At 43.0% G+C, this 7,857-nt stretch overlaps 1 non-coding gene across 1 annotated transcript; it reads left to right on the top strand.

Moving 5' to 3' along the window:
- The first annotated feature begins 2,354 nt into the window (after window positions 1–2,354).
- Window positions 2,355–2,461, top strand: LOC118480655. Its single transcript, XR_004863635.1, has one exon. It is a non-coding gene; the product is annotated as a small nucleolar RNA R71 (small nucleolar RNA).
- Window positions 2,462–7,857: the final 5,396 nt, after the last annotated feature.

Raw genomic sequence — 7,857 nt, forward strand, 5'->3', positions numbered from 1 at the left:
GTTGGTTCTTTTTATCACGACGCTATCGGTTGTAAACTTGTAAAAATATAACCTTGTTAGAACTTGAATTCCCAACTTAAACTTAGACAAGTAAAAAAATGAAAATTTTTGAAAAAATTTGGGGTGATTAGCGGTTCCAATAGCGTTTTGTGTAAGGCTTGTTATTAGGACTTGCAAGATTCAAGGTTTTAGCACCCCCCCCCACACTTAAATTACACATTGTTCTCAATGTGTCCCAAAAATAAGTTTTTAGGTTGATTGAATGTGTAAAATGGTGTTAAGAGCAAAATTTTATGTTACTGGCGTCCTGGACACGGCCCCGTGGTGACCGGGCACGGCCCCGTGTTCAGGTGCCAGTGACAAAAATTAAAGAAGAGAAACAGAAGCCTGGACACGGGGGCGTGTTCAGCGGACACGGCCCGTGTCCAGTTACCTGAACTGGGCAATTTTCTGCAGAGTGTGCAGCACGGGGCCGTGTTGGGCGGACACGGCCCGTGCTGAACTTACTGTAATGAAGAAATTGTTGTCGGATGGCCCTGTTTTCGTGCATGGGGTGATGTTTCTCATTTCCCTTGTTATCCTTCACCATCACGAGTGTGTTTTATTCTTGCAAATTAAAATTAAACTAAAAGACTAAACTAAGGATAGTTCCGCGGAATGCCTCCGTGGTGCGCCACGTTTATAAGGGTCCTTGGCGAGACCCAAAGTGAGGTTATATGTTTTCCGAGCGGGATGTTTTGCATCCCATGTTGCACCGTCGGAGAGCCTCATCCAAACTCGAATCAATAACCTTCATGTAATTTACCGGGTCATCTTCCTCTACTCTCTTTCCAACCCCAAACTTTACTTCCTTATACCCATACTTCAAAGTGAGTGTTCCGTCATTCATGTCTACCACTGCTTGTGCGATGGCTAGAAATGGCCTCCCTAGTATGAGGGGAACTTCGGTGTCTTCTTCCATATCTAGTATGACAAAGTCGGCTGGGTAGACGAAATTGTCGACTTTGACCAATAGATTTTCAACGACACCTTGCGGGTATTTGACGAACCTATCGGCAAGTTGTATACTCATCTTGGTAGGGCTCGTTTTTCCTAGGCCGAGTTGTTTGAACATTGATGCGGGCATGAGGTTAATGCTAGCCCCAAGGTCGGCTAGTGCATTACGAATGGGGGATTCCCTAATCGAGCAAGGAATTATGAAGCTTCCGGGATCAATCTTCTTTTGGAGGAGTTTGTTGAGTACGAGGGCGGAGCATTCTTCGCCTAGGTTAACTAATTGCAATGATTCAATTTTCCTTTTATGAGTGAGGAAGTCCCTCATGAATTTTGAGTATTTAGGCATTTGAGTTAGGACTTCGATGAAAGATATATTAACATGCAATTGTTTTAGTAGACTTTCGAATTTTGCGAATTGCTCATTAGTCTTTTGATGAATTAACCAACCGGGGTACGGAACCGGAGGATCCTTGGTGGGCTCTTGAAGTAGAGGAGAAGCCTTATCTTGTTGGGGCGGTGTTGTGCTTTCCTCAGTTGGTGGTGGCGGAGCTTCCGCGGGACCCACGGTACGGTTTCTTAATGTTATGAGATGAACTTTTGCTTTTGGGTTTGTTTCGGTATTACTTGGTAACGCGCCTTGTGGTCTCTCGGAGAAATTTTGAGCTAGTTGATTTACTTGTTTTTCAATGTTTTGTATACTAGCTTGTTGATTTCTAAAATTCGATTCCAATTGTTGAAATCGATCCGAGTTTTTCTTTTCAGTGTCGGAGATGAGGCGAGATATAGTATCTTCAAGCCTTTCTCGTCCACCTTGTTGTTGAGGGAATGTTTGTGACTCAATTCTTGGTTGTTGAAAGTTTGTTCGTTGGTTTAGACTTTGTTGGTTACTACTATTGTCGGGTTCCCTCCAACCAAGGTTAGCGTGGTTACGCCATCCTTGGTTGTAGGTACCCGTTGGAGGACCCGACGGCCTAGGTCTATTATCAATGTAGCTTACCGACTCTGTTTGATCATCTGTTTCTTTCATACAACTCCAATTTTCATGTGGCCCACCACACCCTTCGCAAGCCATTACCGAGACCGTTTTTGCCATTTCTAACTTTTTAATTTTTGAAGAAAGGGCCTCGATTTGGGCTTGTAAAGAAGTGCTTTCATCAACCTAATGGGAGCCCGAGGCAGTAGATTTATTGCCTCGGGGAGTGTGCCACTGAAAATTGGTTTGAGCAATTTCCTCGATTTGATTGTATATTTCATGTGGGCGGCGATTACCTAAAAGTCCCCCGGAGCTAGAGTCAAGTGTTTTTCTCGTGTGTGGCAACAACCCATTATAGAAAGTGGATACTTGTTGCCATACCGCAAGACCGTGATGGGGACACTTTCGCAATAGCTCCTTGAACCTTTCCCAAGTTTCATATAAGGATTCCCCATCCTCTTGTGAATATGTATTAATTTCAGTCATTAATTTAGCCGTTTTAGCGGGAGGGAAATACTTATATAGAAATTTTGGGCTAGTTCATCCCAGGTGTTTACCGAACCAACTGGGAGGGCATTGAGCCAAGCTTTTGCTCGGTCTTTTAGTGAAAATGGAAACATTCGAAGGCGGATGGCGTCATTTGATGCTCCATTGATCCGAAAGGTATCACATATTTCTAAGAAATTAGTAATATGTAGATGGGGATCCTCGTCCGCAAGCCCATGGAAGGTTGCGGAGTTTTGAAGCATTTGTATCAAATGTGGCCGAAGTTCGATGTTGTTGGCTTCAACATTCAGTGCATTGATAGCAGTGCCGAGATTACCCACGGTGGGTCGTAGGTAATCCATGAGGGTACGTTGGTCCGCCATTGGAAGTTGGTTCCCCGAAACTTTCTCTTGGTTTTTAGCTTTAAGTCTTTTTCTGAGAAAGCGTTCGGGTTCTTCTAGAGGTTCTTTTATGTCTTTATTAGAACTGGAGCTCATACACTACGTAGAAGGTTCAGATGTGGCGTCTGGTTCCAAGTCCCGCGATAAAAACAGAAAAGAATGTTGGTCAGAAAGTTCACCACGGCCCCGTGCTCAGTGAACACGGCCCGTGGTCGGAGATACAGCGATTGTTTTCCGGATCCCTGTTACTGGAAAGTTGGACACGGCCCCGTGTTGCACCTACACGGCCCCGTGCTCAGCCCTCTGTAACTCGGAAAATAAAAACTGCCAGTGACACTGTTGGGCACGGCCCGTGTCCAACCAAGCACGGCCCGTGCTGAGGTCTGCAGAAGCCAAAAGTTTAAGAAAATCCTAAAAAAATAAAAAGAAAACAGAAAAAATGATTAGGCCGTTGATTCCTAACTTTCTTAAAATCCTTGTGTCCCCTGCAGCGGCGCCAAAAACTTGATGTGCGTGAAGTGTGTTATGTTTTAGGTGTACATTTTAAGCCCTTTTTACACTTTTTAGCCAAGTTTTAAATTTATAAAACACGATATTTACTAACACTAAACACACATATGGGCAAGTGCACCCATCGTGGACGTAGTATAGTGTTGGTAAGATACCGAGGTCGTCCAAGGACACAAGAGCTTTTAGTACCGGTTTATCCTCAACGTCTAATCAATCAAAATGTTAGAAAAAGGTTTTTAATCTAAGAAAATAAAACTAACTAAAATGCTGAAAAATAAAATAAAATAAAATAAAACAGATAGACAAGATGAATCACTTGGATCCGACTCGTGTGTAATGTAACCTTTGATTATTTTCGCACTTTTGCACTTATTTAAGAGATTATCTTAGTTATTGTAGTAGGCCCCTCTTTTGAAGGCGACGTTACCCTCAACCCAGTAGTTTGAGTCAGCAAGGATACAATCCTAAAGGATCGGATTATTGAAAGATAATTAATTAAGTTATTAATGCATAATGTGGTAGGCCTCTCTTTTGAAGGCGAGGTTACCGTCGGCTAAGTAGTCTAAGTCAGCAGGGATACAGTCCTAAGTAGCTGGGTTAATGTTTTAATAGTAGTTTAACTTATGAGGGGATTAAAGAGTTTGGACCCCCGCCGTCCAATACCTTTGGCTATTGAAGGAGGTCCTACTAAATTTGACCCAGGTCCTTTGAAGGATCTAAGCACTGAACAATGGCAAGACTCTTACCAAACCGTTCCCTTAACCCCCGACCAGGTAGCCAACATACCTTCATATAGACCGTGGAGATATGAATGGTAAAAATCTTTTATTTTATATAGACAGTAAAATAATGCCAAGACACCACGGACAAACGATAAGGAAGAATCACCTTCAACATATGAAACTAGTAATTAAAGTCTGTCACACCCCCAAAATCCACCTGCGGAGTATCACCGCTTGGGAGCGTGACTGACCAGGATCAAGCCACCAATCATATTGAACATAGCATAACATAAATAAAGTAGTTCGTAAAACCTCATTCAATACAATTGATGTTTCAAAACAAACATAGTATCAGTAGCGGAAGCATAAGTAAATAACCCAAGTAAACCATAAGTTCAATTATTCGAAATGTTTAAACATAGCGTTCATAATCCACTGCCCACAACGTCCCGCTCCTCCAGTGCAAGCTCCATAAGTACCTAAGGTCCTGCAAGGCATGCAGCAGATAATCAACAAACTAGTTGAGCGAGTTCACAGTTTATAGTTTAGTTTGGGTAATAGTGCGTTTGTTCAATTAAGTTTCGTATCGTATCAATTCCATCGCGGCCTCACAGGCATGTGTGCGAAGATTATGTTCGTTAGTTCGCGACCATAGTCCTTACCGACCAGGGTGTGTGCGAAGGCAATTTATCAGTTCGTTCGCGACCATAGTCTTTACCGACCAGGGTGGGTGCGAAGGCAGTTGAGTAGTTCGTAAGCATCAACAGTTTAATCGTTCGTTACAGTATCAAAGTATGCACAAGTAATCATCCAACCCATTCCCACCCTGGGAACCCATGCCTTGGCTGTGTGAACTCACCTTGGTTTGCTCGGTATGCTAGGTTATGCACTCACAAGTAATTTATTCACGTCCTATCGTATGCACGTATAACAAATCAGTTCATGTTCACAACGATACGCATGCAATTTAATGTTCACATAACAGTCAGTTTGCATATCGACACAACACGTATTATTTCACAGTAGAACATCAGCTATCATTCAATTCATGGTCATCTTTCGACACATTAGAGATCTTTCGACTAACAGGTATCATAGCTATCTTTCGAACAGAATGTTATGTTTCGAACTTAATGTTATCATTCGGTCATTGCTATCCTTCGGTCAACACTATGTTTCGAACATCTAGTATCTTTCGGTATCTTTCGGTTACTACCATGTTTCGAGTAACTGATATCTTTCGATGGATATCAGTTACGTTACAAGTTTCCAAGTTTTGCTGTGATTATCAATTAACACCAATATCACAAATCAGTTAACATCAACCAGATCAAACAAGCATAATTCCCATGTTTATCAAGAACCCTAATCTGAATAACAAGATTATTTAAACTATCCAACTTACACATAGGTGTCGATTACATGAACATGTCCGATTACCATATTTAGCCGATTATCAACCTGATTAACATACATATCCAATTCGTATACAAACAATCCGGCCGATTAATCAAACAAGTTTGACCGATTTGCTAACCGATCAACAACAACATCCTAGTAATCATGACTATTCAATCCAATTATATTTGCTAAACCTAGCTTATCCGATTCATGACAACATATAAACAACATATTGCAAGACCATTGATCAATCATGAAATCATACATCATAAACAACATCACACACTAACCGGAAATCGGGGTTGCGGAAATAAAATCCTTCGAACAGGGACTAAGTCTGCTTTGCCGTCGCACACACACAAAGGAACTAGGGTTTTTCTTAGAAAATAACCATCAGTTTACATGCACTCCCATATATACGTATCACAGTAATGGGCCAAGCCCATTGGAAAGACTGGGCCGAAACATATCGAAGGATATGTTTCGTGCTCGAAGGATATGTTTCGTGCTCGAAGGATATGTTTCGAGGTCTTCGAATCGAAGGTCATCCTTCGTGGTCCTTCGAATCCTTCGAACTGTATGACATGTTCCGATCTAGACTAAGTGTTTTAATAATAATCCTAACATTATTTTCTACCACAGCAAGTAATCACATATAGGCCAAATGACAATCGTTTCATTAAAACACAACACGTACAACTTCCAATTCACAATACAAACAACTAAACAGTCAAAGTCAACACGCATCAAGTGCGAAAGTGAAAATCAGAAACTCGAGTTGTCACATTATCCCCAACTTAAAAGAAATTTCGTCCCGAAATTTGGTACGCACTCACTGAGGAAGCTGGGTAAGTTACGTTGTTCACTGGTTTTCCTGGGGTGTCACATCATCCCCCCGTTGATTTGGAATTTCGTCCCGAAATTCAGTAGTAGTAGCTTCAGCCTCAGAAGTGGATGCATTGGTTTCGAATAACTGGGGATACTTTTCTTTTATCTGGTCTTCGCGTTCCCAGGTATACTCTGGACCACGCTGGGAGTTCCAACGAACTCGAACAAGAGGGATTCTCTTGTGTTTGAGGACCTTAACATCCCGGTCCGTGATTTCAACTGGTTCCTCGACGAACTGCAACCGCTCGTCGATAGTGAGTTCCTTAAAAGGAATGATGAGGTTTTCATCTGATAGGCATTTCTTCAGATTCGACACGTGGAATACATTGTGAACTGCACCGAGTTCAGCTGGTAGGTTCAACTTGTAGGCTACCTTGCCAATCTTTTCTGTAATTTCGAATGGTCCGACGTACCGCGGATTTAGTTTGCCCCGTTTGCCAAAACGTACCACACCCTTCCAGGGTGAAACTTTCAATAAAACCCGGTCCCCGACCTCAAATTCCAATGGTTTTCTACGCTTGTCCGCGTAGGCTTTCTGACGGTCGCGTGCTGCCGCCATGCGTTGTCGTATCTGTGCTATCTTTTCTGTGGCGTCCACTACAATCTCTGGACCCGTAATTTGACTATCCCCCACCTCTGCCCAACAGAGAGGTGACCGGCATTTACGTCCGTACAATGCCTCAAATGGAGCGGCTTGAATGCTGGTATGGTAACTGTTATTGTACGAGAACTCCACCAAAGGGAGGTGCTTTTCCCAGCCGTTGCCGAAATCGATAACACACGCTCGAAGCATGTTTTCTAGAGTTTGAATAGTTCGCTCAGACTGCCCATCCGTCTGAGGATGATACGCTGTGCTCATGTCTAATCGTGAGCCGAAAGATTTGTGCATCGCTTGCCAAAGCTCTGACGTGAATCGTGCATCGCGATCCGAAATAATAGAAGTGGGCACTCCGTGCCTCGAAACAACTTCTTTCATGTAGATGTCTGCTAGGGTAGAAAACTTATCCGTTTCTTTGATAGCCAAGAAGTGAGCAGACTTTGTGAGCCGATCAACGATCACCCAAATAGTGTCATTCCCACGCTGGGATCTAGGTAAGCCCGTAACAAAATCCATGGAGATTTCTTCCCATTTCCATTGCGGTATCTTAGGCTGCTGAAGCAGGCCTGATGGTTTCTGGTACTCGATTTTAACCCTTGCACAAGTTAAACACTTGCCGACGTAAGTTGCGATAAGAGCTTTCATGTTTGGCCACCAATAAGTTGTTCTGATATCGTGGTACATCTTATCCGACCCTGGATGTACCGAGTAGCGAGACTTGTGCGCTTCATCCATCACAAGTTCGCGTAAGCCGCCATAAAGTGGGACCCAAATACGCCCCGTTACATAGTAGGCGCCGTCTTCCTTTTGTTCCATTTGCTGCCTCGAACCGCGCAAGGCTTCAGCCTTGACGTTTTCGGGTTTCAGTGCTTCTAACTGAGC

Source organism: Helianthus annuus, chromosome 7 (assembly GCF_002127325.2).
Source record: "Helianthus annuus cultivar XRQ/B chromosome 7, HanXRQr2.0-SUNRISE, whole genome shotgun sequence".
Classification (NCBI taxonomy): domain Eukaryota; kingdom Viridiplantae; phylum Streptophyta; class Magnoliopsida; order Asterales; family Asteraceae; genus Helianthus; species Helianthus annuus.